Raw genomic sequence first — 21901 nt, 5'->3', positions numbered from 1 at the left:
ATAATTAAGCAAACGATTGCTTTTTATCATGAGAAAGACAGAATGTCCAAAATGTTTTACATCTTCGGCTCGCGCCCGTGACAGTGTGGCCGAGTGGTCTGAGGCGCTGGTTTCAGGCACCAGTCTCTTCGGAGGCGTGGGTTCGAATCCCGCTGTTTTCATTATTTTTCAAAATTAAGCAGACGATTGCTTTTTATCATGAGAAAGACAGCATGTCCAAAATGTTTTACATCTTCGTCTCCCTCCCATGGCAGTGTGGCCGAGTGGTCTAAGGCGCTGGTTTTAGGCACCAGTCTCTTCGGCGGCGTGGGTTCGAATCCCACTGCTGTCATTATTTTTCAAAATTAAGCAAACGATTGCTTTTTATCATGAGAAAGACAGCATGTCCAAAATGTTTAACATCTTCGACTCATGCCATTGACAATGTGGCCGAGTGGTCTAAGGAGCTGGTTTGAGACACCAGTCTCTTCGGAGACGTGGGTTCGAATCCCACTGCTGTCATAATTAAGCAAACGATTGCTTTTTATCATGAGAAAGACAGCATGTCCAAAATGTTTTACATCTTCGGCTCATGCCCGTGACAGTGTGGCCGAGTGGTCTATGGCGCTGGTTTTAGGCACCAGTCTCTTCGGAGGCGTGGGTTCGAATCCCACTGCTGTCATTATTTTTCATAATTAAGCAAACGATTGCTTTTTATCATGAGAAAGACAGCATGTCCAAAATGTTTTACATCTTCGGCTCACACCCGTGACAGTGTGGCCGAGTGGTCTATGGCGCTGGTTTTAGGCACCAGTCTCTTCGGAGGCGTGGGTTCGAATCCCACTGCTGTCATTATTTTTCATAATTAAGCAAACGATTGCTTTTTATCAGAGAAAGACAGCATGTCCAAAATGTTTTACGTCTTCGGCTCACGCCTATGACAGTGTGGCCGAGTGGTCTAAGGCGCTGGTTTTAGGCACCAGTCTCTTCGGAGGCGTGGGTTCGAATCCCGCTGCTGTCACTATTTTTCATAACTAAGCAAACGATTGCTTTTTATCATGAGAAAGACAGCATGTCCAAAATGTTTTACATCTTCGATTCATGCCCATGACAGTGTGGCCGAGTCGTCTAAGGCGCTGGTTTTAGGCACCAGTCTCTTCGGAGGCGTGGGTTCGAATCCCACTGCTGTCATTATTTTTCATAATTAAGCAAACGATTGCTTTTTATCATGAGAAAGACAGAATGTCCAAAATGTTTTACATCTTCGGCTCGCGCCCGTGACAGTGTGGCCGAGTGGTCTGAGGCGCTGGTTTCAGGCACCAGTCTCTTCGGAGGCGTGGGTTCGAATCCCGCTGCTTTCATTATTTTTCAAAATTAAGCAAACGATTGCTTTTTATCATGAGAAACACAGCATGTCCAAAATGTTTTACATCTTCGGCTCACACCCGTGACAGTGTGGCCGAGTGGTCTAAGGCGCTGGTTTTAGGCACCAGTCTCTTCGGCGACGTGGGTTCGAATCCCACTGCTGTCACTATTTTTCATAATTAAGCAAACGATTGCTTTTCATCATGAGAAAGACAGCATGTCCAAAATGTTTTACATCTTCGACTCACGCCCGTGGCAGTGTGGCCGAGTGTGTCTAAGGCTTTGGTTTTAGGCACCAGTCTCTTCGGAGGCGTGGGTTCGAATCCCACTGTTGTCATTATTTTTCATAATTAAGCAAACGATTGTTATTTATCATGAGAAAGACAGCATGTCCAAAATGTTTTACATCTTCGACTCCCGCCCATGACTGTGTGGCCGAGTGGTCTAAGGCGCTGGTCTAAGGCACCAGTTTCTTCGGAGGCGTGGGTTCGAATACCTATGCTGTCATTATTTTTCGTAATTAAGCAAACGATTGCTTTTTGTCATGAGAAAGACACCTGTCCAAAATGTTTTACATCTCAGGTTCATGCCCATGACAGTGTGGCCGAGTGGTCTAAGGCGCTGGTTTTAGGCATCAGTCTCTTCGGAGGCGTGGGTTCGAATCCCACTGCTGTCATTATTTTTCAAAATTAAGCAAACGATTGCTTTTTATCATGAGAAAGACAGCATGTCCAAACGATTTTACATCTTCGGCTCATGCACATGACAGTGTGGCCGAGAGGTCTAAGGCGCTGGTTTTAGGCACCAGTCTCTTCGGAGGCGTGGGTTCGAATCCCACTGCTTTCATTATTTTTCATAATTAAGCAAACGATTGCTTTTTATCATGAGAAAGACAGCATGTCCAAAATGTTTTACATCTTCAGCTCACGCCCGTGTCAGTGTGGCCGCGTGGTCTAAGGCGCTGGTTTCAGGCCCTAGTCTCTTCAAAGGCGTGTGTTGGAATTCCACTGCTGTCATTATTTTTCATAATTAAGCAAACGATTGCTTTTTATCATGAGAAAGACAGCATGTCCAAAATGTTTTACATCTTCGGCTCAAGTCCGTGACAGTGTGGCGGAGTGGTCTAAGGCGCTGGTTTCAAGTACCAGTCTCTTAAGAGGCGTGGGTTCGAATCCCACTGTTTTCATAATTAAGCAAACGATTGCTTTTTATCATGAGAAAGACAGCATGTCCAAAATGTTTTACATCTTCGGCTCACGCCCGTGACAGTGTGGCCGAGTGGTCTAAGGCGCTGGTTTCAGGCACCAGTCTCTTCGGCGGCGTGGGTTCTTATCCCGCTGCTGTCATTATTTTTCATAACTAAGCAAACGATTGCTTTTTATCATGAGAAAGACAGCATGTCGAAAATATTTTACATCTTCGACTCATGCCCATGACAGTGTGGCCGAGTGGTCTAAGGCGCTGGTTGAAGGCACCAGTCTCTTCGGAGGCGTGGGTTCGAATCCCACTGCTGTGATTATTTTTCATAATTAAGCAAACGATTGCTTTTTATCATGAGAAAGACAGCATGTCCAAAATGTTTTACATCTTCGGTTCACGCCCGTGACAGTGTGGCCGAGTGGTCTGAGGCGCTGGTTTTAGGCACCAGTCTCTTGGGAGGCGTGGGTTCGAATCCCACTGCTGTCGTTATTTTTCATAATTAAGCAAACGATTGCTTTTTATCATGAGAAAGACAGCATGTCCAAAATGTATTACATCTTCGGCTCACGCCCGTGACAGTGTGGCCGAGTGTTCTAAGGCGCTGGTTTTAGGCACCAGTCTCTTCGGAGACGTTGGTTCGAATCCCGCTGCTGTCATTATTTTTCATAACTAAGCAAACGATTGCTTTTTATCATGAGAAAGACAGCATGTCCAAAATGTTTTACATCCTTGACTTATGCCCGTGACAGTGTGGCCGAGTGTTCTAAGGCGCTGGTTTTAGGCACCAGTCTCTTCGGAGGCGTGGGTGCGAATGTCACTGCTGTCATTGTTTTTCATAACTAAGCAAACGATTGCTTTTTATCATGAGAAAGACAGCATATCCAAAATGTTTTACATCTTCGAATCATGCCCGTGACAGTGTGGCCGAGTGGTCTATGGCGCTGGTTTTAGGCACCAGTCTCTTCGGAGGCGTGGGTTCGAATCCCACTGCTGTCATTATTTTTCATAATTAAGCAAACGATTGCTTTTTATCATGAGAAAGACAGCATGTCCAAAATGTTTTACATCTTCGGCTCACACCCGTGACAGTGTGGCCGAGTGGTCTAAGGCGCTGGTTTTAGGCACCAGTCTCTTCGGAGGCGTGGGTTCGAATCCCACTGCTGTCATTGTTTTTCATAATTAAGCAAACGATTGCTTTTTATCATGAGAAAGACAGCATGTCCAAAATGTTTTACGTCTTCGGCTCACGCCTGTGAGAGTGTGGCCGAGTGGTCGAAGGCGCTGGTTTTAGGCACCAGTCTCTTCGGAGGCGTGGGTTCGAATCCCGCTGCTGTCACTATTTTTCATAACTAAGCAAACGATTGCTTTTTATCATGAGAAAGACAGCATGTCCAAAATGTTTTACATCTTCGATTCATGCCCATGACAGTGTGGCCGAGTCGTCTAAGGCGCTGGTTTTAGGCACCAGTCTCTTCGGAGGCGTGGGTTCGAATCCCACTGCTGTCATTATTTTTCATAATTAAGCAAACGATTGCTTTTTATCATGAGAAAGACAGAATGTCCAAAATGTTTTACATCTTCGGCTCGCGCCCGTGACAGTGTGGCCGAGTGGTCTGAGGCGCTGGTTTCAGGCACCAGTCTCTTCGGAGGCGTGGGTTCGAATCCCGCTGCTTTCATTATTTTTCAAAATTAAGCAAACGATTGCTTTTTATCATGAGAAACACAGCATGTCCAAAATGTTTTACATCTTCGGCTCACAACCGTGACAGTGTGGCCGAGTGGTCTAAGGCGCTGGTTTTAGGCACCAGTCTCTTCGGCGACGTGGGTTCGAATCCCACTGCTGTCACTATTTTTCATAATTAAGCAAACGATTGCTTTTCATCATGAGAAAGACAGCATGTCCAAAATGTTTTACATCTTCGACTCACGCCCGTGGCAGTGTGGCCGAGTGTGTCTAAGGCGCTGGTTTTAGGCACCAGTCTCTTCGGAGGCGTGGGTTCGAATCCCACTGTTGTCATTATTTTTCATAATTAAGCAAACGATTGTTATTTATCATGAGAAAGACAGCATGTCCAAAATGTTTTACATCTTCGACTCCCGCCCATGACTGTGTGGCCGAGTGGTCTAAGGCGCTGGTCTAAGGTACCAGTTTCTTCGGAGGCGTGGGTTCGAATACCTCTGCTGTCATTATTTTTCGTAATTAAGCAAACGATTGCTTTTTGTCATGAGAAAGACACATGTCCAAAATGTTTTACATCTCAGGTTCATGCCCATGACAGTGTGGCCGAGTGGTCTAAGGCGCTGGTTTTAGGCATCAGTCTCTTCGGAGGCGTGGGTTCGAATCCCACTGCTGTCATTATTTTTCAAAATTAAGCAAACGATTGCTTTTTATCATGAGAAAGACAGCATGTCCAAACGATTTTACATCTTCGGCTCATGCACATGACAGTGTGGCCGAGAGGTCTAAGGCGCTGGTTTTAGGCACCAGTCTCTTCGGAGGCGTGGGTTCGAATCCCACTGCTGTCATTATTTTTCATAATTAAGCAAACGATTGCTTTTTATCATGAGAAAGACAGCATGTCCAAAATGTTTTACATCTTCAGCTCACGCCCGTGTCAGTGTGGCCGCGTGGTCTGAGGCGCTGGTTTCAGGCCCTAGTCTCTTCAAAGGCGTGTGTTGGAATTCCACTGCTGTCATTATTTTTCATAATTAAGCAAACGATTGCTTTTTATCATGAGAAAGACAGCATGTCCAAAATGTTTTACATCTTCGGCTCAAGTCCGTGACAGTGTGGCGGAGTGGTCTAAGGCGCTGGTTTCAAGTACCAGTCTCTTAAGAGGCGTGGGTTCGAATCCCACTGTTTTCATAATTAAGCAAACGATTGCTTTTTATCATGAGAAAGACAGCATGTCCAAAATGTTTTACATCTTCGGCTCACGCCCGTGACAGTGTGGCCGAGTGGTCTAAGGCGCTGGTTTCAGGCACCAGTCTCTTCGGCGGCGTGGGTTCTTATCCCGCTGCTGTCATTATTTTTCATAACTAAGCAAACGATTGCTTTTTATCATGAGAAAGACAGCATGTCGAAAATATTTTACATCTTCGACTCATGCCCATGACAGTGTGGCCGAGTGGTCTAAGGCGCTGGTTGAAGGCACCAGTCTCTTCGGAGGCGTGGGTTCGAATCCCACTGCTGTGATTATTTTTCATAATTAAGCAAACGATTGCTTTTTATCATGAGAAAGACAGCATGTCCAAAATGTTTTGCATCTTCGGTTCACGCCCGTGACAGTGTGGCCGAGTGGTCTGAGGCGCTGGTTTTAGGCACCAGTCTCTTGGGAGGCGTGGGTTCGAATCCCACTGCTGTCGTTATTTTTCATAATTAAGCAAACGATTGCTTTTTATCATGAGAAAGACAGCATGTCCAAAATGTATTACATCTTCGGCTCACGCCCGTGACAGTGTGGCCGAGTGTTCTAAGGCGCTGGTTTTAGGCACCAGTCTCTTCGGAGGCGTTGGTTCGAATCCCGCTGCTGTCATTATTTTTCATAACTAAGCAAACGATTGCTTTTTATCATGAGAAAGACAGCATGTCCAAAATGTTTTACATCCTTGACTTATGCCCGTGACAGTGTGGCCGAGTGTTCTAAGGCGCTGGTTTTAGGCACCAATCTCTTCGGAGGCGTTGGTTCGAATCCCGCTGCTGTCATTATTTTTCATAACTAAGCAAACGATTGCTTTTTATCATGAGAAAGACAGCATGTCCAAAATGTTTTACATCCTTGACTTATGCCCGTGACAGTGTGGCCGAGTGTTCTAAGGCGCTGGTTTTATGCACCAGTCTCTTCGGAGGCGTGGGTTCGAATCCCACTGCTGTCATTGTTTTTCATAATTAAGCAAACGATTGCTTTTTATCATGAGAAAGACAGCATGTCCAAAATGTTTTACGTCTTCGGCTCACGCCTGTGAGAGTGTGGCCGAGTGGTCGAAGGCGCTGGTTTTAGGCACCAGTCTCTTCGGAGGCGTGGGTTCGAATCCGCTGCTGTCACTATTTTTCATAACTAAGCAAACGATTGCTTTTTATCATGAGAAAGACAGCATGTCCAAAATGTTTTACATCTTCGATTCATGCCCATGACAGTGTGGCCGAGTCGTCTAAGGCGCTGGTTTTAGGCACCAGTCTCTTCGGAGGCGTGGGTTCGAATCCCACTGCTGTCATTATTTTTCATAATTAAGCAAACGATTGCTTTTTATCATGAGAAAGACAGAATGTCCAAAATGTTTTACATCTTCGGCTCGCGCCCGTGACAGTGTGGCCGAGTGGTCTGAGGCGCTGGTTTCAGGCACCAGTCTCTTCGGAGGCGTGGGTTCGAATCCCGCTGCTTTCATTATTTTTCAAAATTAAGCAAACGATTGCTTTTTATCATGAGAAACACAGCATGTCCAAAATGTTTTACATCTTCGGCTCACACCCGTGACAGTGTGGCCGAGTGGTCTAAGGCGCTGGTTTTAGGCACCAGTCTCTTCGGCGACGTGGGTTCGAATCCCACTGCTGTCACTATTTTTCATAATTAAGCAAACGATTGCTTTTCATCATGAGAAAGACAGCATGTCCAAAATGTTTTACATCTTCGACTCACGCCCGTGGCAGTGTGGCCGAGTGTGTCTAAGGCGCTGGTTTTAGGCACCAGTCTCTTCGGAGGCGTGGGTTCGAATCCCACTGTTGTCATTATTTTTCATAATTAAGCAAACGATTGTTATTTATCATGAGAAAGACAGCATGTCCAAAATGTTTTACATCTTCGACTCCCGCTCATGACTGTGTGGCCGAGTGGTCTAAGGCGCTGGTCTAAGGCACCAGTTTCTTCGGAGGCGTGGGTTCGAATACCTCTGCTGTCATTATTTTTCGTAATTAAGCAAACGATTGCTTTTTGTCATGAGAAAGACACATGTCCAAAATGTTTTACATCTCAGGTTCATGCCCATGACAGTGTGGCCGAGTGGTCTAAGGCGCTGGTTTTAGGCATCAGTCTCTTCGGAGGCGTGGGTTCGAATCCCACTGCTGTCATTATTTTTCAAAATTAAGCAAACGATTGCTTTTTATCATGAGAAAGACAGCATGTCCAAACGATTTTACATCTTCGGCTCATGCACATGACAGTGTGGCCGAGAGGTCTAAGGCGCTGGTTTTAGGCACCAGTCTCTTCGGAGGCGTGGGTTCGAATCCCACTGCTGTCATTATTTTTCATAATTAAGCAAACGATTGCTTTTTATCATGAGAAAGACAGCATGTCCAAAATGTTTTACATCTTCAGCTCACGCCCGTGTCAGTGTGGCCGCGTGGTCTAAGGCGCTGGTTTCAGGCCCTAGTCTCTTCAAAGGCGTGTGTTGGAATTCCACTGCTGTCATTATTTTTCATAATTAAGCAAACGATTGCTTTTTATCATGAGAAAGACAGCATGTCCAAAATGTTTTACATCTTCGGCTCAAGTCCGTGACAGTGTGGCGGAGTGGTCTAAGGCGCTGGTTTCAAGTACCAGTCTCTTAAGAGGCGTGGGTTCGAATCCCACTGTTTTCATAATTAAGCAAACGATTGCTTTTTATCATGAGAAAGACAGCATGTCCAAAATGTTTTACATCTTCGGCTCACGCCCATGACAGTGTGGCCGAGTGGTCTAAGGCGCTGGTTGAAGGCACCAGTCTCTTCGGAGGCGTGGGTTCGAATCCCACTGCTGTGATTATTTTTCATAATTAAGCAAACGATTGCTTTTTATCATGAGAAAGACAGCATGTCCAAAATGTTTTACATCTTCGGTTCACGCCCGTGACAGTGTGGCCGAGTGGTCTGAGGCGCTGGTTTTAGGCACCAGTCTCTTGGGAGGCGTGGGTTCGAATCCCACTGCTGTCGTTATTTTTCATAATTAAGCAAACGATTGCTTTTTATCATGAGAAAGACAGCATGTCCAAAATGTATTACATCTTCGGCTCACGCCCGTGACAGTGTGGCCGAGTGTTCTAAGGCGCTGGTTTTAGGCACCAGTCTCTTCGGAGGCGTTGGTTCGAATCCCGCTGCTGTCATTATTTTTCATAACTAAGCAAACGATTGCTTTTTATCATGAGAAAGACAGCATGTCCAAAATGTTTTACATCCTTGACTTATGCCCGTGACAGTGTGGCCGAGTGTTCTAAGGCGCTGGTTTTAGGCACCAGTCTCTTCGGAGGCGTGGGTGCGAATGTCACTGCTGTCATTGTTTTTCATAACTAAGCAAACGATTGCTTTTTATCATGAGAAAGACAGCATATCCAAAATGTTTTACATCTTCGAATCATGCCCGTGACAGTGTGGCCGAGTGGTCTATGGCGCTGGTTTTAGGCACCAGTCTCTTCGGAGGCGTGGGTTCGAATCCCACTGCTGTCATTATTTTTCATAATTAAGCAAACGATTGCTTTTTATCATGAGAAAGACAGCATGTCCAAAATGTTTTACATCTTCGGCTCACGCCCGTGACAGTGCGGCCGAGTGGTCTAAGGCGCTGGTTTTAGGCACCAGTCTCTTCGGAGGCGTGGGTTCGAATCCCACTGCTGTCATTGTTTTTCATAATTAAGCAAACGATTGCTTTTTATCATGAGAAAGACAGCATGTCCAAAATGTTTTACGTCTTCGGCTCACGCCTGTGAGAGTGTGGCCGAGTGGTCGAAGGCGCTGGTTTTAGGCACCAGTCTCTTCGGAGGCGTGGGTTCGTATCCCACTGCTGTCATTATTTTTCATAATTAAGCAAACGATTGCTTTTTATCATGAGAAAGACAGCATGTCCAAAATGTTTTACATCTTCAACTCATGCCCATGACAGTGTGGCCGAGTGGTCTAAGGCGCTGGATTTAGGCACCAGTCTCTTCAAAGGCGTGGGTTGGAATTCCACTGCTGTCATTATTTTTCATAATTAAGCAAACGATTGCTTTTTATCATGAGAAAGACAGCATGTCCAAAATGCTTTACATCTCAGGCTCAAGCCCATGACCGTGTGGCCGAGTGGTCTAAGGCGCTGGTTTTAGGCACCAGTCTCTTCGGAGGCGTGGGTTCGAATCCCACTGCTGTCATTATTTTTCATAATTAAGCAAACGATTGCTTTTAATCATGAGAAAGACAGCATGTCCAAAATGTTTTACATCTCAGTTTCATGCCCACAACAGTGTGGACGAATGGTCTAAGGCGTTGGTTTCAGGCACCAGTCTCTTCGGAGGCATGGGTTCGAATCCCACAGCTGTCATTATTTTTCATAACTAAGCAAACGATTGCTTTTTATCATGAGAAAGACAGCATGTCCAAAATGTTTTACATCTTCGGCTTACTCCCATGACAGTGTGGCCGAGTGGTCTGAGGCGCTGGTTTCAGGCACCAGTCTCTTCGGAGGCGTGGGTTCGAATCCCACTGCTGTCATTATTTTTCATAATTAAGCAAGCGATTGCTTTTTATCATGAGAAAGACAGCATGTCGAAAATGTTTTACATCTTCGGCTCACCCCCGTGACAGTGTGGCCGAGTGGTCTAAGGCGCTGGTTTCAGGCACCAGTCTCTTCGGAGGCGTCGGTTGGTATTCCACTGCTGTCATTATTTTTCATAATTAAGCAAATGATTGCTTTTTATCATGAGAAACACACCATGTCCAAACTGTTTTACATCTTCGGCTCATGACCATGACAGTGTGGCCGAGTGGTCTAAGGCGCTGGTTTTAGGCACCAGTCTCTTCAGAGGCGTGGGTTGGAATTCCGCTGCTGTCATTATTTTTCATAAATAAGCAAACGATTGCTTTTTATCATGAGAAAGACAGCATGTCCAAAATGTTTTACGTCTTCGGCTCACGCCTATGACAGTGTGGCCGAGTGGTCTAAGGCGCTGGTTTTAGGCACCAGTCTCTTCGGAGGCGTGGGTTCGAATCCCGCTGCTGTCACTATTTTTCATAAATAAGCAAACGATTGCTTTTTATCATGAGAAAGACAGCATGTCCAAAATGATTTACATCTTCGATTTATGCCCATGACAGTGTGGCCGAGTCGTCTAAGGCGCTGGTTTTAGGCACCAGTCTCTTCGGAGGCGTGGGTTCGAATCCCACTGCTGTCATTATTTTTCATAATTAAGCAAACGATTGCTTTTTATCATGAGAAAGACAGAATGTCCAAAATGTTTTACATCTTCGGCTCGCGCCCGTGACAGTGTGGCCGAGTGGTCTGAGGCGCTGGTTTCAGGCACCAGTCTCTTCGGAGGCGTGGGTTCGAATGCCGCTGCTTTCATTATTTTTCAAAATTAAGCAGACGATTGCTTTTTATCATGAGAAAGACAGCATGTCCAAAATGTTTTACATCTTCGTCTCCCTCCCATGGCAGTGTGGCCGAGTGGTCTAAGGCGCTGGTTTTAGGCACCAGTCTCTTCGGCGGCGTGGGTTCGAATCCCACTGCTGTCATTATTTTTCAAAATTAAGCAAACGATTGCTTTTTATCATGAGAAAGACAGCATGTCCAAAATGTTTAACATCTTCGACTCATGCCATTGACAATGTGGCCGAGTGGTCTAAGGAGCTGGTTTGAGACACCAGTCTCTTCGGAGACGTGGGTTCGAATCCCACTGCTGTCATAATTAAGCAAACGATTGCTTTTTATCATGAGAAAGACAGCATGTCCAAAATGTTTTACATCTTCGGCTCATGCGCGTGACAGTGTGGCCGAGTGGTCTATGGCGCTGGTTTTAGGCACCAGTCTCTTCGGAGGCGTGGGTTCGAATCCCACTGCTGTCATTATTTTTCATAATTAAGCAAACGATTGCTTTTTATCATGAGAAAGACAGCATGTCCAAAATGTTTTACGTCTTCGGCTCACACCCGTGACAGTGTGGCCGAGTGGTCTATGGCGCTGGTTTTAGGCACCAGTCTCTTCGGAGGCGTGGGTTCGAATCCCACTGCTGTCATTATTTTTCATAATTAAGCAAACGATTGCTTTTTATCAGAGAAAGACAGCATGTCCAAAATGTTTTACGTCTTCGGCTCACGCCTATGACAGTGTGGCCGAGTGGTCTAAGGCGCTGGTTTTAGGCACCAGTCTCTTCGGAGGCGTGGGTTCGAATCCCGCTGCTGTCACTATTTTTCATAACTAAGCAAACGATTGCTTTTTATCATGAGAAAGACAGCATGTCCAAAATGTTTTACATCTTCGATTCATACCCATGACAGTGTGGCCGAGTCGTCTAAGGCGCTGGTTTTAGGCACCAGTCTCTTCGGAGGCGTGGGTTCGAATCCCACTGCTGTCATTATTTTTCATAATTAAGCAAACGATTGCTTTTTATCATGAGAAAGACAGAATGTCCAAAATGTTTTACATCTTCGGCTCGCGCCCGTGACAGTGTGGCCGAGTGGTCTGAGGCGCTGGTTTCAGGCACCAGTCTCTTCGGAGGCGTGGGTTCGAATCCCGCTGCTTTCATTATTTTTCAAAATTAAGCAAACGATTGCTTTTTATCATGAGAAACACAGCATGTCCAAAATGTTTTACATCTTCGGCTCACACCCGTGACAGTGTGGCCGAGTGGTCTAAGGCGCTGGTTTTAGGCACCAGTCTCTTCGGCGACGTGGGTTCGAATCCCACTGCTGTCACTATTTTTCATAATTAAGCAAACGATTGCTTTTCATCATGAGAAAGACAGCATGTCCAAAATGTTTTACATCTTCGACTCACGCCCGTGGCAGTGTGGCCGAGTGTGTCTAAGGCGCTGGTTTTAGGCACCAGTCTCTTCGGAGGCGTGGGTTCGAATCCCACTGTTGTCATTATTTTTCATAATTAAGCAAACGATTGTTATTTATCATGAGAAAGACAGCATGTCCAAAATGTTTTACATCTTCGACTCCCGCCCATGACTGTGTGGCCGAGTGGTCTAAGGCGCTGGTCTAAGGCACCAGTTTCTTCGGAGGCGTGGGTTCGAATACCTCTGCTGTCATTATTTTTCGTAATTAAGCAAACGATTGATTTTTGTCATGAGAAAGACACATGTCCAAAATGTTTCACATCTCAGGTTCATGCCCATGACAGTGTGGCCGAGTGGTCTAAGGCGCTGGTTTTAGGCATCAGTCTCTTCGGAGGCGTGGGTTCGAATCCCACTGCTGTCATTATTTTTCAAAATTAAGCAAACGATTGCTTTTTATCATGAGAAAGACAGCATGTCCAAACGATTTTACATGTTCGGCTCATGCACATGACAGTGTGGCCGAGAGGTCTAAGGCGCTGGTTTTAGGCACCAGTCTCTTCGGAGGCGTGGGTTCGAATCCCACTGCTGTCATTATTTTTCATAATTAAGCAAACGATTGCTTTTTATCATGAGAAAGACAGCATGTCCAAAATGTTTTACATCTTCAGCTCACGCCCGTGTCAGTGTGGCCGCGTGGTCTAAGGCGCTGGTCTCTTCAAAGGCGTGTGTTGGAATTCCACTGCTGTCATTATTTTTCATAATTAAGCAAACGATTGCTTTTTATCATGAGAAAGACAGCATGTCCAAAATGTTTTACATCTTCGGCTCAAGTCCGTGACAGTGTGGCGGAGTGGTCTAAGGCGCTGGTTTCAAGTACCAGTCTCTTAAGAGGCGTGGGTTCGAATCCCACTGTTTTCATAATTAAGCAAACGATTGCTTTTTATCATGAGAAAGACAGCATGTCCAAAATGTTTTACATCTTCGGCTCACGCCCGTGACAGTGTGGCCGAGTGGTCTAAGGCGCTGGTTTCAGGCACCAGTCTCTTCGGAGGCGTGGGTTCTTATCCCGCTGCTGTCATTATTTTTCATAACTAAGCAAACGATTGCTTTTTATCATGAGAAAGACAGCATGTCGAAAATATTTTACATCTTCGACTCATGCCCATGACAGTGTGGCCGAGTGGTCTAAGGCGCTGGTTGAAGGCACCAGTCTCTTCGGAGGCGTGGGTTCGAATCCCACTGCTGTGATTATTTTTCATAATTAAGCAAACGATTGCTTTTTATCATGAGAAAGACAGCATGTCCAAAATGTTTTACATCTTCGGTTCACGCCCGTGGCAGTGTGGCCGAGTGTTCTAAGGCGCTGGTTTTAGGCACCAGTCTCTTCGGAGGCGTTGGTTCGAATCCCGCTGCTGTCATTATTTTTCATAACTAAGCAAACGATTGCTTTTTATCATGAGAAAGACAGCATGTCCAAAATGTTTTACATCTTTGACTTATGCCCGTGACAGTGTGGCCGAGTGTTCTAAGGCGCTGGTTTTAGGCACCAGTCTCTTCGGAGGCGTGGGTGCGAATGTCACTGCTGTCATTGTTTTTCATAACTAAGCAAACGATTGCTTTTTATCATGAGAAAGACAGCATATCCAAAATGTTTTACATCTTCGAATCATGCCCGTGACAGTGTGGCCGAGTGGTCTATGGCGCTGGTTTTAGGCACCAGTCTCTTCGGAGGCGTGGGTTCGAATCCCACTGCTGTCATTATTTTTCATAATTAAGCAAATGATTGCTTTTTATCATGAGAAAGACAGCATGTCCAAAATGTTTTACATCTTCGGCTCACGCCCGTGACAGTGCGGCCGAGTGGTCTAAGGCGCTGGTTTTAGGCACCAGTCTCTTCGGAGGCGTGGGTTCGAATCCCACTGCTGTCATTGTTTTTCATAATTAAGCAAACGATTGCTTTTTATCATGAGAAAGACAGCATGTCCAAAATGTTTTACGTCTTCGGCTCACGCCTGTGAGAGTGTGGCCGAGTGGTCGAAGGCGCTGGTTTTAGGCGCCAGTCTCTTCGGAGGCGTGGGTTCGAATCCCGCTGCTGTCACTATTTTTCATAACTAAGCAAACGATTGCTTTTTATCATGAGAAAGACAGCATGTCCAAAATGTTTTACATCTTCGATTCATGCCCATGACAGTGTGGCCGAGTCGTCTAAGGCGCTGGTTTTAGGCACCAGTCTCTTCGGAGGCGTGGGTTCGAATCCCACTGCTGTCATTATTTTTCATAATTAAGCAAACGATTGCTTTTTATCATGAGAAAGACAGAATGTCCAAAATGTTTTACATCTTCGGCTCGCGCCCGTGACAGTGTGGCCGAGTGGTCTGAGGCGCTGGTTTCAGGCACCAGTCTCTTCGGAGGCGTGGGTTCGAATCCCGCTGCTTTCATTATTTTTCAAAATTAAGCAAACGATTGCTTTTTATCAGGAGAAACACAGCATGTCCAAAATGTTTTACATCTTCGGCTCACACCCGTGACAGTGTGGCCGAGTGGTCTAAGGCGCTGGTTTTAGGCACCAGTCTCTTCGGCGACGTGGGTTCGAATCCCACTGCTGTCACTATTTTTCATAATTAAGCAAACGATTGCTTTTCATCATGAGAAAGACAGCATGTCCAAAATGTTTTACATCTTCGACTCACGCCCGTGACAGTGTGGCCGAGTGGTCTAAGGCGCTGGTTTCAGGCACCAGTCTCTTCGGCGGCGTGGGTTCTTATCCCGCTGCTGTCATTATTTTTCATAACTAAGCAAACGATTGCTTTTTATCATGAGAAAGACAGCATGTCGAAAATATTTTACATCTTCGACTCATGCCCATGACAGTGTGGCCGAGTGGTCTAAGGCGCTGGTTGAAGGCACCAGTCTCTTCGGAGGCGTGGGTTCGAATCCCACTGCTGTGATTATTTTTCATAATTAAGCAAACGATTGCTTTTTATCATGAGAAAGACAGCATGTCCAAAATGTTTTACATCTTCGGTTCACGCCCGTGGCAGTGTGGCCGAGTGTTCTAAGGCGCTGGTTTTAGGCACCAGTCTCTTCGGAGGCGTTGGTTCGAATCCCGCTGCTGTCATTATTTTTCATAACTAAGCAAACGATTGCTTTTTATCATGAGAAAGACAGCATGTCCAAAATGTTTTACATCCTTGACTTATGCCCGTGACAGTGTGGCCGAGTGTTCTAAGGCGCTGGTTTTAGGCACCAGTCTCTTCGGAGGCGTGGGTGCGAATGTCACTGCTGTCATTGTTTTTCATAACTAAGCAAACGATTGCTTTTTATCATGAGAAAGACAGCATATCCAAAATGTTTTACATCTTCGAATCATGCCCGTGACTGTGTGGCCGAGTGGTCTATGGCGCTGGTTTTAGGCACCAGTCTCTTCGGAGGCGTGGGTTCGAATCCCACTGCTGTCATTATTTTTCATAATTAAGCAAATGATTGCTTTTTATCATGAGAAAGACAGCATGTCCAAAATGTTTTACATCTTCGGCTCACGCCCGTGACAGTGCGGCCGAGTGGTCTAAGGCGCTGGTTTTAGGCACCAGTCTCTTCGGAGGCGTGGGTTCGAACCCCACTGCTGTCATTGTTTTTCATAATTAAGCAAACGATTGCTTTTTATCATGAGAAAGACAGCATGTCCAAAATGTTTTACGTCTTCGGCTCACGCCTGTGAGAGTGTGGCCGAGTGGTCGAAGGCGCTGGTTTTAGGCACCAGTCTCTTCGGAGGCGTGGGTTCGAATCCCGCTGCTGTCACTATTTTTCATAACTAAGCAAACGATTGCTTTTTATCATGAGAAAGACAGCATGTCCAAAATGTTTTACATCTTCGATTCATGCCCATGACAGTGTGGCCGAGTCGTCTAAGGCGCTGGTTTTAGGCACCAGTCTCTTCGGAGGCGTGGGTTCGAATCCCACTGCTGTCATTATTTTTCATAATTAAGCAAACGATTGCTTTTTATCATGAGAAAGACAGAATGTCCAAAATGTTTTACATCTTCGGCTCGCGCCCGTGACAGTGTGGCCGAGTGGTCTGAGGCGCTGGTTTCAGGCACCAGTATCTTCGGAGGCGTGGGTTCGAATCCCGCTGCTTTCATTATTTTTCAAAATTAAGCAAACGATTGCTTTTTATCAGGAGAAACACAGCATGTCCAAAATGTTTTACATCTTCGGCTCACACCCGTGACAGTGTGGCCGAGTGGTCTAAGGCGCTGGTTTTAGGCACCAGTCTCTTCGGCGACGTGGGTTCGAATCCCACTGCTGTCACTATTTTTCATAATTAAGCAAACGATTGCTTTTCATCATGAGAAAGACAGCATGTCCAAAATGTTTTACATCTTCGACTCACGCCCGTGGCAGTGTGGCCGAGTGTGTCTAAGGCGCTGGTTTTAGGCACCAGTCTCTTCGGAGGCGTGGGTTCGAATCCCACTGTTGTCATTATTTTTCATAATTAAGCAAACGATTGTTATTTATCATGAGAAAGACAGCATGTCCAAAATGTTTTACATCTTCGACTCCCGCCCATGACTGTGTGGCCGAGTGGTCTAAGGCGCTGGTCTAAGGCACCAGTTTCTTCGGAGGCGTGGGTTCGAATACCTCTGCTGTCATTATTTTTCGTAATTAAGCAAACGATTGCTTTTTGTCATGAGAAAGACACATGTCCAAAATGTTTTACATCTCAGGTTTATGCCCATGACAGTGTGGCCGAGTGGTCTAAGGCGCTGGTTTTAGGCATCAGTCTCTTCGGAGGCGTGGGTTCGAATCCCACTGCTGTCATTATTTTTCAAAATTAAGCAAACGATTGCTTTTTATCATGAGAAAGACAGCATGTCCAAACGATTTTACATCTTCGGCTCATGCACATGACAGTGTGGCCGAGAGGTCTAAGGCGCTGGTTTTAGGCACCAGTCTCTTCGGAGGCGTGGGTTCGAATCCCACTGCTGTCATTATTTTTCATAATTAAGCAAACGATTGCTTTTTATCATGAGAAAGACAGCATGTCCAAAATGTTTTACATCTTCAGCTCACGCCCGTGTCAGTGTGGCCGCGTGGTCTAAGGCGCTGGTTTCAGGCCCTAGTCTCTTCAAAGGCGTGTGTTGGAATTCCACTGCTGTCATTATTTTTCATAATTAAGCAAACGATTGCTTTTTATCATGAGAAAGACAGCATGTCCAAAATGTTTTACGTCTTCGGCTCAAGTCCGTGACAGTGTGGCGGAGTGGTCTAAGGCGCTGGTTTCAAGTACCAGTCTCTTAAGAGGCGTGGGTTCGAATCCCACTGTTTTCATAATTAAGCAAACGATTGCTTTTTATCATGAGAAAGACAGCATGTCCAAAATGTTTTACATCTTCGGCTCACGCCCGTGACAGTGTGGCCGAGTGGTCTAAGGCGCTGGTTTCAGGCACCAGTCTCTTCGGCGGCGTGGGTTCTTATCCCGCTGCTGTCATTATTTTTCATAACTAAGCAAACGATTGCTTTTTATCATGAGAAAGACAGCATGTCGAAAATATTTTACATCTTCGACTCATGCCCATGACAGTGTGGCCGAGTGGTCTAAGGCGCTGGTTGAAGGCACCAGTCTCTTCGGAGGCGTGGGTTCGAATCCCACTGCTGTGGTTATTTTTCATAATTAAGCAAACGATTGCTTTTTATCATGAGAAAGACAGCATGTCCAAAATGTTTTACATCTTCGGTTCACGCCCGTGACAGTGTGGCCGAGTGGTCTGAGGCGCTGGTTTTAGGCACCAGTCTCTTGGGAGGCGTGGGTTCGAATCCCACTGCTGTCGTTATTTTTCATAATTAAGCAAACGATTGCTTTTTATCATGAGAAAGACAGCATGTCCAAAATGTATTACATCTTCGGCTCACGCCCGTGACAGTGTGGCCGAGTGTTCTAAGGCGCTGGTTTTAGGCACCAGTCTCTTCGGAGGCGTTGGTTCGAATCCCGCTGCTGTCATTATTTTTCATAACTAAGCAAACGATTGCTTTTTATCATGAGAAAGACAGCATGTCCAAAATGTTTTACATCCTTGACTTATGCCCGTGACAGTGTGGCCGAGTGTTCTAAGGCGCTGGTTTTAGTCACCAGTCTCTTCGGAGGCGTGGGTGCGAATGTCACTGCTGTCATTGTTTTTCATAACTAAGCAAACGATTGCTTTTTATCATGAGAAAGACAGCATATCCAAAATGTTTTACATCTTCGAATCATGCCCGTGACAGTGTGGCCGAGTGGTCTTTGGCGCTGGTTTTAGGCACCAGTCTCTTCGGAGGCGTGGGTTCGAATCCCACTGCTGTCATTATTTTTCATAATTAAGCAAACGATTGCTTTTTATCATGAGAAAGACAGCATGTCCAAAATGTTTTACATCTTCGGCTCACGCCCGTGACAGTGCGGCCGAGTGGGCTAAGGCGCTGGTTTTAGGCACCAGTCTCTTCGGAGGCGTGGGTTCGAATCCCACTGCTGTCATTGTTTTTCATAATTAAGCAAACGATTGCTTTTTATCATGAGAAAGACAGCATGTCCAAAATGTTTTACGTCTTCGGCTCACGCCTGTGAGAGTGTGGCCGAGTGGTCGAAGGCGCTGGTTTTAGGCACCAGTCTCTTCGGAGGCGTGGGTTCGTATCCCACTGCTGTCATTATTTTTCATAATTAAGCAAACGATTGCTTTTTATCATGAGAAAGACAGCATGTCCAAAATGTTTTACATCTTCAACTCATGCCCATGACAGTGTGGCCGAGTGGTCTAAGGCGCTGGATTTAGGCACCAGTCTCTTCAAAGGCGTGGGTTGGAATTCCACTGCTGTCATTATTTTTCATAATTAAGCAAACGATTGCTTTTTATCATGAGAAAGACAGCATGTCCAAAATGCTTTACATCTCAGGCTCAAGCCCATGACCGTGTGGCCGAGTGGTCTAAGGCGCTGGTTTTAGGCACCAGTCTCTTCGGAGGCGTGGGTTCGAATCCCACTGCTGTCATTATTTTTCATAATTAAGCAAACGATTGCTTTTAATCATGAGAAAGACAGCATGTCCAAAATGTTTTACATCTCAGTTTCATGGCCGCAACAGTGTGGACGAATGGTCTAAGGCGTTGGTTTCAGGCACCAGTCTCTTTGGAGGCATGGGTTCGAATCCCACAGCTGTCATTATTTTTCATAACTAAGCAAACGATTGCTTTTTATCATGAGAAAGACAGCATGTCCAAAATGTTTTACATCTTCGGCTTACTCCCATGACAGTGTGGCCGAGTGGTCTGAGGCGCTGGTTTCAGGCACCAGTCTCTTCGGAGGCGTGGGTTCGAATCCCACTGCTGTCATTATTTTTCATAATTAAGCAAGCGATTGCTTTTTATCATGAGAAAGACAGCATGTCGAAAATGTTTTACATCTTCGGCTCACCCCCGTGACAGTGTGGCCGAGTGGTCTAAGGCGCTGGTTTCAGGCACCAGTCTCTTCGGAGGCGTCGGTTGGTATTCCACTGCTGTCATTATTTTTCATAATTAAGCAAATGATTGCTTTTTATCATGAGAAACACACCATGTCCAAACTGTTTTACATCTTCGACTCATGACCATGACAGTGTGGCCGAGTGGTCTAAGGCGCTGGTTTTAGGCACCAGTCTCTTCAGAGGCGTGGGTTGGAATTCCGCTGCTGTCATTATTTTTCATAATTAAGCAAATGATTGCTTTTTATCATGAGAAAGACAGCATGTCCAAAACGTTTTACGTCTTCGGCTCACGCATGTGACAGTGTGGCCGAGTGGTCTAAGGCGCTGAGTTTTAGACACCAGTCTCTTCGGAGGCGTGGGTTCGAATCCCGCTGCTGTCATTATTTTTCATAACTAAGCTAACGATTGCTTTTTATCATGAGAAAGACAGAATGTCCACAATGTTTTACATCTTCGGCTCGCGCCCGTGACAGTGTGGCCGAGTGGTCTGAGGCGCTGGTTTCAGGCACCAGTCTCTTCGGAGGAGTGGGTTCGAATCCCGCTGCTGTCATTATTTTTCAAAATTAAGCAAACGATTGCTTTTTATCATGAGAAAGACAGCATGTCCAAACGATTTTACATCTTCGGCTCATGCACATGACAGTGTGGCCGAGAGGTCTAAGGCGCTGGTTTTAGGCACCAGTATCTTCGGAGGCGTGGGTTCGTATCCCGCTGCTGTCATTATTTTTCAAAATTAAGCAAACGATTGCTTTTCATCATGAGAAAGACAGCATGTCCAAAATGTTTTACGTCTTCGACTCACGCCCGTGGCAGTGTGGCCGAGTGGTCTAAGGCGCTGGTTTTAGGCACCAGTCTTTTCGGAGGCGTGGGTTCGAATCCCACTGTTGTCATTATTTTTCATAATTAAGCAGACGATTGCTTTTTATCATGAGAAAGACTTCATGTCCAAAATGTTTTACATCTTCGTCTCCCGCCCATGGCAGTGTGGCCGAGTGGTCTAAGGCGCTGGTTTTAGGCACCAGTCTCTTCGGCGGCGTGGGTTCGAATCCTACTGCTGTCATTATTTTTCAAAATTAAGCAAACGATTGCTTTTTATCATGAGAAAGACAGCATGTCCAAAATGTTTAACATCTTCGACTCATGCCATTGACAATGTGGCCGAGTGGTCTAAGGAGCTGGTTTGAGACACCAGTCTCTTCGGAGACGTGGGTTCGAATCCCACTGCTGTCATAATTAAGCAAACGATTGCTTTTTATCATGAGAAAGACAGCATGTCCAAAATGTTTTACATCTTCGGCTCATGCCCGTGACAGTGTGGCCGAGTGGTCTACGGCGCTGGTTTTAGGCACCAGTCTCTTCGGAGGCGTGGGTTCGAATCCCACTGCTGTCATAATTTTTCATAATTAAGCAAACGATTGCTTTTTATCATGAGAAAGACAGCATGTCCAAAATGTTTTACATCTTCGGCTCAAGCCCGTGACAGTGTGGCCGAGTGGTCTATGGCGCTGGTTTTAGGCACCAGTCTCTTCGGAGGCGTGGGTTCGAATCCCACTGCTGTCATTATTTTTCATAATTAAGCAAACGATTGCTTTTTATCATGAGAAAGACAGCATGTCCAAAATGTTTTACATCTTCGGCTCACACCCGTGACAGTGTGGCCGAGTGGTCTATGGCGCTGGTTTTAGGCACCAGTCTCTTCGGAGGCGTGGGTTCGAATCCCACTGCTGTCATTATTTTTCATAATTAAGCAAACGATTGCTTTTTATCAGAGAAAGACAGCATGTCCAAAATATTTTACGTCTTCGGCTCACGCCTATGACAGTGTGGCCGAGTGGTCTAAGGCGCTGGTTTTAGGCACCAGTCTCTTCGGAGGCGTGGGTTCGAATCCCGCTGCTGTCATTATTTTTCATAACTAAGCAAACGATTGCTTTTTATCATGAGAAAGACAGCATGTCCAAAATGTTTTACATCTTCGATTCATGCCCATGACAGTGTGGCCGAGTCGTCTAAGGCGCTGGTTTTAGGCACCAGTCTCTTCGGAGGCGTGGGTTCGAATCCCACTGCTGTCATTATTTTTCATAATTAAGCAAACGATTGCTTTTTATCATGAGAAAGACAGAATGTCCAAAATGTTTTACATCTTCG

The 21901-nt window shown here is 45.8% G+C and overlaps 71 non-coding genes across 71 annotated transcripts; all 71 read left to right on the top strand.

Annotated features, from left to right (window-relative positions):
* The first annotated feature begins 249 nt into the window (after positions 1–249).
* On the top strand, positions 250–331 carry TRNAL-UAG (transfer RNA leucine (anticodon UAG)). The gene has a single exon. It is a non-coding gene; the product is annotated as a tRNA-Leu (tRNA).
* Positions 332–419: 88 nt separating this feature from the next.
* TRNAL-GAG (transfer RNA leucine (anticodon GAG)) lies at positions 420–501 on the top strand. The gene has a single exon. It is a non-coding gene; the product is annotated as a tRNA-Leu (tRNA).
* A 78-nt stretch (positions 502–579) lies between these two features.
* On the top strand, positions 580–661 carry TRNAL-UAG (transfer RNA leucine (anticodon UAG)). Its single transcript has one exon. It is a non-coding gene; the product is annotated as a tRNA-Leu (tRNA).
* Positions 662–749: 88 nt separating this feature from the next.
* TRNAL-UAG (transfer RNA leucine (anticodon UAG)) lies at positions 750–831 on the top strand. Its single transcript has one exon. It is a non-coding gene; the product is annotated as a tRNA-Leu (tRNA).
* Positions 832–918: 87 nt separating this feature from the next.
* TRNAL-UAG (transfer RNA leucine (anticodon UAG)) lies at positions 919–1000 on the top strand. The gene has a single exon. It is a non-coding gene; the product is annotated as a tRNA-Leu (tRNA).
* An 88-nt stretch (positions 1001–1088) lies between these two features.
* Positions 1089–1170, top strand: TRNAL-UAG (transfer RNA leucine (anticodon UAG)). Its single transcript has one exon. It is a non-coding gene; the product is annotated as a tRNA-Leu (tRNA).
* Positions 1171–1428: 258 nt separating this feature from the next.
* Positions 1429–1510, top strand: TRNAL-UAG (transfer RNA leucine (anticodon UAG)). The gene has a single exon. It is a non-coding gene; the product is annotated as a tRNA-Leu (tRNA).
* Positions 1511–1938: 428 nt separating this feature from the next.
* On the top strand, positions 1939–2020 carry TRNAL-UAG (transfer RNA leucine (anticodon UAG)). The gene has a single exon. It is a non-coding gene; the product is annotated as a tRNA-Leu (tRNA).
* An 88-nt stretch (positions 2021–2108) lies between these two features.
* On the top strand, positions 2109–2190 carry TRNAL-UAG (transfer RNA leucine (anticodon UAG)). The gene has a single exon. It is a non-coding gene; the product is annotated as a tRNA-Leu (tRNA).
* Positions 2191–2948: 758 nt separating this feature from the next.
* Positions 2949–3030, top strand: TRNAL-UAG (transfer RNA leucine (anticodon UAG)). Its single transcript has one exon. It is a non-coding gene; the product is annotated as a tRNA-Leu (tRNA).
* Positions 3031–3458: 428 nt separating this feature from the next.
* On the top strand, positions 3459–3540 carry TRNAL-UAG (transfer RNA leucine (anticodon UAG)). The gene has a single exon. It is a non-coding gene; the product is annotated as a tRNA-Leu (tRNA).
* An 88-nt stretch (positions 3541–3628) lies between these two features.
* TRNAL-UAG (transfer RNA leucine (anticodon UAG)) lies at positions 3629–3710 on the top strand. The gene has a single exon. It is a non-coding gene; the product is annotated as a tRNA-Leu (tRNA).
* Positions 3711–3798: 88 nt separating this feature from the next.
* On the top strand, positions 3799–3880 carry TRNAL-UAG (transfer RNA leucine (anticodon UAG)). The gene has a single exon. It is a non-coding gene; the product is annotated as a tRNA-Leu (tRNA).
* An 88-nt stretch (positions 3881–3968) lies between these two features.
* TRNAL-UAG (transfer RNA leucine (anticodon UAG)) lies at positions 3969–4050 on the top strand. Its single transcript has one exon. It is a non-coding gene; the product is annotated as a tRNA-Leu (tRNA).
* Positions 4051–4308: 258 nt separating this feature from the next.
* Positions 4309–4390, top strand: TRNAL-UAG (transfer RNA leucine (anticodon UAG)). Its single transcript has one exon. It is a non-coding gene; the product is annotated as a tRNA-Leu (tRNA).
* An 88-nt stretch (positions 4391–4478) lies between these two features.
* TRNAL-UAG (transfer RNA leucine (anticodon UAG)) lies at positions 4479–4561 on the top strand. The gene has a single exon. It is a non-coding gene; the product is annotated as a tRNA-Leu (tRNA).
* A 257-nt stretch (positions 4562–4818) lies between these two features.
* Positions 4819–4900, top strand: TRNAL-UAG (transfer RNA leucine (anticodon UAG)). The gene has a single exon. It is a non-coding gene; the product is annotated as a tRNA-Leu (tRNA).
* An 88-nt stretch (positions 4901–4988) lies between these two features.
* TRNAL-UAG (transfer RNA leucine (anticodon UAG)) lies at positions 4989–5070 on the top strand. Its single transcript has one exon. It is a non-coding gene; the product is annotated as a tRNA-Leu (tRNA).
* Positions 5071–5828: 758 nt separating this feature from the next.
* Positions 5829–5910, top strand: TRNAL-UAG (transfer RNA leucine (anticodon UAG)). The gene has a single exon. It is a non-coding gene; the product is annotated as a tRNA-Leu (tRNA).
* A 428-nt stretch (positions 5911–6338) lies between these two features.
* Positions 6339–6420, top strand: TRNAI-UAU (transfer RNA isoleucine (anticodon UAU)). Its single transcript has one exon. It is a non-coding gene; the product is annotated as a tRNA-Ile (tRNA).
* Positions 6421–6677: 257 nt separating this feature from the next.
* Positions 6678–6759, top strand: TRNAL-UAG (transfer RNA leucine (anticodon UAG)). The gene has a single exon. It is a non-coding gene; the product is annotated as a tRNA-Leu (tRNA).
* Positions 6760–7017: 258 nt separating this feature from the next.
* Positions 7018–7099, top strand: TRNAL-UAG (transfer RNA leucine (anticodon UAG)). Its single transcript has one exon. It is a non-coding gene; the product is annotated as a tRNA-Leu (tRNA).
* An 88-nt stretch (positions 7100–7187) lies between these two features.
* TRNAL-UAG (transfer RNA leucine (anticodon UAG)) lies at positions 7188–7270 on the top strand. Its single transcript has one exon. It is a non-coding gene; the product is annotated as a tRNA-Leu (tRNA).
* Positions 7271–7527: 257 nt separating this feature from the next.
* TRNAL-UAG (transfer RNA leucine (anticodon UAG)) lies at positions 7528–7609 on the top strand. The gene has a single exon. It is a non-coding gene; the product is annotated as a tRNA-Leu (tRNA).
* An 88-nt stretch (positions 7610–7697) lies between these two features.
* Positions 7698–7779, top strand: TRNAL-UAG (transfer RNA leucine (anticodon UAG)). The gene has a single exon. It is a non-coding gene; the product is annotated as a tRNA-Leu (tRNA).
* A 588-nt stretch (positions 7780–8367) lies between these two features.
* On the top strand, positions 8368–8449 carry TRNAL-UAG (transfer RNA leucine (anticodon UAG)). Its single transcript has one exon. It is a non-coding gene; the product is annotated as a tRNA-Leu (tRNA).
* A 428-nt stretch (positions 8450–8877) lies between these two features.
* Positions 8878–8959, top strand: TRNAL-UAG (transfer RNA leucine (anticodon UAG)). Its single transcript has one exon. It is a non-coding gene; the product is annotated as a tRNA-Leu (tRNA).
* An 88-nt stretch (positions 8960–9047) lies between these two features.
* Positions 9048–9129, top strand: TRNAL-UAG (transfer RNA leucine (anticodon UAG)). Its single transcript has one exon. It is a non-coding gene; the product is annotated as a tRNA-Leu (tRNA).
* Positions 9130–9217: 88 nt separating this feature from the next.
* Positions 9218–9299, top strand: TRNAL-UAG (transfer RNA leucine (anticodon UAG)). The gene has a single exon. It is a non-coding gene; the product is annotated as a tRNA-Leu (tRNA).
* A 258-nt stretch (positions 9300–9557) lies between these two features.
* Positions 9558–9639, top strand: TRNAL-UAG (transfer RNA leucine (anticodon UAG)). The gene has a single exon. It is a non-coding gene; the product is annotated as a tRNA-Leu (tRNA).
* Positions 9640–9897: 258 nt separating this feature from the next.
* TRNAL-CAG (transfer RNA leucine (anticodon CAG)) lies at positions 9898–9979 on the top strand. Its single transcript has one exon. It is a non-coding gene; the product is annotated as a tRNA-Leu (tRNA).
* A 428-nt stretch (positions 9980–10407) lies between these two features.
* TRNAL-UAG (transfer RNA leucine (anticodon UAG)) lies at positions 10408–10489 on the top strand. The gene has a single exon. It is a non-coding gene; the product is annotated as a tRNA-Leu (tRNA).
* Positions 10490–10577: 88 nt separating this feature from the next.
* On the top strand, positions 10578–10659 carry TRNAL-UAG (transfer RNA leucine (anticodon UAG)). The gene has a single exon. It is a non-coding gene; the product is annotated as a tRNA-Leu (tRNA).
* Positions 10660–10917: 258 nt separating this feature from the next.
* On the top strand, positions 10918–10999 carry TRNAL-UAG (transfer RNA leucine (anticodon UAG)). The gene has a single exon. It is a non-coding gene; the product is annotated as a tRNA-Leu (tRNA).
* An 88-nt stretch (positions 11000–11087) lies between these two features.
* Positions 11088–11169, top strand: TRNAL-GAG (transfer RNA leucine (anticodon GAG)). Its single transcript has one exon. It is a non-coding gene; the product is annotated as a tRNA-Leu (tRNA).
* Positions 11170–11247: 78 nt separating this feature from the next.
* On the top strand, positions 11248–11329 carry TRNAL-UAG (transfer RNA leucine (anticodon UAG)). The gene has a single exon. It is a non-coding gene; the product is annotated as a tRNA-Leu (tRNA).
* Positions 11330–11417: 88 nt separating this feature from the next.
* TRNAL-UAG (transfer RNA leucine (anticodon UAG)) lies at positions 11418–11499 on the top strand. Its single transcript has one exon. It is a non-coding gene; the product is annotated as a tRNA-Leu (tRNA).
* An 87-nt stretch (positions 11500–11586) lies between these two features.
* On the top strand, positions 11587–11668 carry TRNAL-UAG (transfer RNA leucine (anticodon UAG)). Its single transcript has one exon. It is a non-coding gene; the product is annotated as a tRNA-Leu (tRNA).
* An 88-nt stretch (positions 11669–11756) lies between these two features.
* Positions 11757–11838, top strand: TRNAL-UAG (transfer RNA leucine (anticodon UAG)). The gene has a single exon. It is a non-coding gene; the product is annotated as a tRNA-Leu (tRNA).
* A 258-nt stretch (positions 11839–12096) lies between these two features.
* On the top strand, positions 12097–12178 carry TRNAL-UAG (transfer RNA leucine (anticodon UAG)). Its single transcript has one exon. It is a non-coding gene; the product is annotated as a tRNA-Leu (tRNA).
* Positions 12179–12266: 88 nt separating this feature from the next.
* On the top strand, positions 12267–12349 carry TRNAL-UAG (transfer RNA leucine (anticodon UAG)). The gene has a single exon. It is a non-coding gene; the product is annotated as a tRNA-Leu (tRNA).
* Positions 12350–12606: 257 nt separating this feature from the next.
* TRNAL-UAG (transfer RNA leucine (anticodon UAG)) lies at positions 12607–12688 on the top strand. The gene has a single exon. It is a non-coding gene; the product is annotated as a tRNA-Leu (tRNA).
* An 88-nt stretch (positions 12689–12776) lies between these two features.
* TRNAL-UAG (transfer RNA leucine (anticodon UAG)) lies at positions 12777–12858 on the top strand. Its single transcript has one exon. It is a non-coding gene; the product is annotated as a tRNA-Leu (tRNA).
* Positions 12859–13943: 1085 nt separating this feature from the next.
* On the top strand, positions 13944–14025 carry TRNAL-UAG (transfer RNA leucine (anticodon UAG)). Its single transcript has one exon. It is a non-coding gene; the product is annotated as a tRNA-Leu (tRNA).
* An 88-nt stretch (positions 14026–14113) lies between these two features.
* Positions 14114–14195, top strand: TRNAL-UAG (transfer RNA leucine (anticodon UAG)). Its single transcript has one exon. It is a non-coding gene; the product is annotated as a tRNA-Leu (tRNA).
* An 88-nt stretch (positions 14196–14283) lies between these two features.
* On the top strand, positions 14284–14365 carry TRNAL-UAG (transfer RNA leucine (anticodon UAG)). Its single transcript has one exon. It is a non-coding gene; the product is annotated as a tRNA-Leu (tRNA).
* Positions 14366–14453: 88 nt separating this feature from the next.
* Positions 14454–14535, top strand: TRNAL-UAG (transfer RNA leucine (anticodon UAG)). Its single transcript has one exon. It is a non-coding gene; the product is annotated as a tRNA-Leu (tRNA).
* A 258-nt stretch (positions 14536–14793) lies between these two features.
* Positions 14794–14875, top strand: TRNAL-UAG (transfer RNA leucine (anticodon UAG)). Its single transcript has one exon. It is a non-coding gene; the product is annotated as a tRNA-Leu (tRNA).
* A 768-nt stretch (positions 14876–15643) lies between these two features.
* TRNAL-UAG (transfer RNA leucine (anticodon UAG)) lies at positions 15644–15725 on the top strand. The gene has a single exon. It is a non-coding gene; the product is annotated as a tRNA-Leu (tRNA).
* An 88-nt stretch (positions 15726–15813) lies between these two features.
* Positions 15814–15895, top strand: TRNAL-UAG (transfer RNA leucine (anticodon UAG)). The gene has a single exon. It is a non-coding gene; the product is annotated as a tRNA-Leu (tRNA).
* Positions 15896–15983: 88 nt separating this feature from the next.
* TRNAL-UAG (transfer RNA leucine (anticodon UAG)) lies at positions 15984–16065 on the top strand. Its single transcript has one exon. It is a non-coding gene; the product is annotated as a tRNA-Leu (tRNA).
* Positions 16066–16153: 88 nt separating this feature from the next.
* Positions 16154–16235, top strand: TRNAL-UAG (transfer RNA leucine (anticodon UAG)). The gene has a single exon. It is a non-coding gene; the product is annotated as a tRNA-Leu (tRNA).
* Positions 16236–16493: 258 nt separating this feature from the next.
* TRNAL-UAG (transfer RNA leucine (anticodon UAG)) lies at positions 16494–16575 on the top strand. The gene has a single exon. It is a non-coding gene; the product is annotated as a tRNA-Leu (tRNA).
* An 88-nt stretch (positions 16576–16663) lies between these two features.
* TRNAL-UAG (transfer RNA leucine (anticodon UAG)) lies at positions 16664–16746 on the top strand. Its single transcript has one exon. It is a non-coding gene; the product is annotated as a tRNA-Leu (tRNA).
* A 257-nt stretch (positions 16747–17003) lies between these two features.
* Positions 17004–17085, top strand: TRNAL-UAG (transfer RNA leucine (anticodon UAG)). The gene has a single exon. It is a non-coding gene; the product is annotated as a tRNA-Leu (tRNA).
* An 88-nt stretch (positions 17086–17173) lies between these two features.
* TRNAL-UAG (transfer RNA leucine (anticodon UAG)) lies at positions 17174–17255 on the top strand. The gene has a single exon. It is a non-coding gene; the product is annotated as a tRNA-Leu (tRNA).
* Positions 17256–18013: 758 nt separating this feature from the next.
* On the top strand, positions 18014–18095 carry TRNAL-UAG (transfer RNA leucine (anticodon UAG)). The gene has a single exon. It is a non-coding gene; the product is annotated as a tRNA-Leu (tRNA).
* Positions 18096–18523: 428 nt separating this feature from the next.
* TRNAL-UAG (transfer RNA leucine (anticodon UAG)) lies at positions 18524–18605 on the top strand. Its single transcript has one exon. It is a non-coding gene; the product is annotated as a tRNA-Leu (tRNA).
* Positions 18606–18693: 88 nt separating this feature from the next.
* TRNAL-UAG (transfer RNA leucine (anticodon UAG)) lies at positions 18694–18775 on the top strand. The gene has a single exon. It is a non-coding gene; the product is annotated as a tRNA-Leu (tRNA).
* Positions 18776–18863: 88 nt separating this feature from the next.
* Positions 18864–18945, top strand: TRNAL-UAG (transfer RNA leucine (anticodon UAG)). Its single transcript has one exon. It is a non-coding gene; the product is annotated as a tRNA-Leu (tRNA).
* Positions 18946–19203: 258 nt separating this feature from the next.
* TRNAL-UAG (transfer RNA leucine (anticodon UAG)) lies at positions 19204–19285 on the top strand. Its single transcript has one exon. It is a non-coding gene; the product is annotated as a tRNA-Leu (tRNA).
* Positions 19286–19543: 258 nt separating this feature from the next.
* Positions 19544–19625, top strand: TRNAL-CAG (transfer RNA leucine (anticodon CAG)). The gene has a single exon. It is a non-coding gene; the product is annotated as a tRNA-Leu (tRNA).
* A 428-nt stretch (positions 19626–20053) lies between these two features.
* TRNAL-UAG (transfer RNA leucine (anticodon UAG)) lies at positions 20054–20136 on the top strand. Its single transcript has one exon. It is a non-coding gene; the product is annotated as a tRNA-Leu (tRNA).
* A 428-nt stretch (positions 20137–20564) lies between these two features.
* On the top strand, positions 20565–20646 carry TRNAL-UAG (transfer RNA leucine (anticodon UAG)). The gene has a single exon. It is a non-coding gene; the product is annotated as a tRNA-Leu (tRNA).
* An 88-nt stretch (positions 20647–20734) lies between these two features.
* TRNAL-UAG (transfer RNA leucine (anticodon UAG)) lies at positions 20735–20816 on the top strand. Its single transcript has one exon. It is a non-coding gene; the product is annotated as a tRNA-Leu (tRNA).
* Positions 20817–20904: 88 nt separating this feature from the next.
* TRNAL-GAG (transfer RNA leucine (anticodon GAG)) lies at positions 20905–20986 on the top strand. The gene has a single exon. It is a non-coding gene; the product is annotated as a tRNA-Leu (tRNA).
* Positions 20987–21064: 78 nt separating this feature from the next.
* Positions 21065–21146, top strand: TRNAL-UAG (transfer RNA leucine (anticodon UAG)). The gene has a single exon. It is a non-coding gene; the product is annotated as a tRNA-Leu (tRNA).
* Positions 21147–21234: 88 nt separating this feature from the next.
* On the top strand, positions 21235–21316 carry TRNAL-UAG (transfer RNA leucine (anticodon UAG)). The gene has a single exon. It is a non-coding gene; the product is annotated as a tRNA-Leu (tRNA).
* Positions 21317–21404: 88 nt separating this feature from the next.
* On the top strand, positions 21405–21486 carry TRNAL-UAG (transfer RNA leucine (anticodon UAG)). Its single transcript has one exon. It is a non-coding gene; the product is annotated as a tRNA-Leu (tRNA).
* Positions 21487–21573: 87 nt separating this feature from the next.
* On the top strand, positions 21574–21655 carry TRNAL-UAG (transfer RNA leucine (anticodon UAG)). Its single transcript has one exon. It is a non-coding gene; the product is annotated as a tRNA-Leu (tRNA).
* An 88-nt stretch (positions 21656–21743) lies between these two features.
* Positions 21744–21825, top strand: TRNAL-UAG (transfer RNA leucine (anticodon UAG)). Its single transcript has one exon. It is a non-coding gene; the product is annotated as a tRNA-Leu (tRNA).
* The last annotated feature ends 76 nt before the right edge of the window (positions 21826–21901 follow it).

Source organism: Pholcus phalangioides, unplaced genomic scaffold (assembly GCF_987345545.1).
Source record: "Pholcus phalangioides strain wild (caught in Gottingen) unplaced genomic scaffold, Ppha-v1.0 ptg000017l_1, whole genome shotgun sequence".
NCBI lineage: Eukaryota > Metazoa > Arthropoda > Arachnida > Araneae > Pholcidae > Pholcus > Pholcus phalangioides.
Note: the sequence above shows the minus strand (reverse complement) of the source record. Positions and strands in the feature narration are given on the sequence as shown.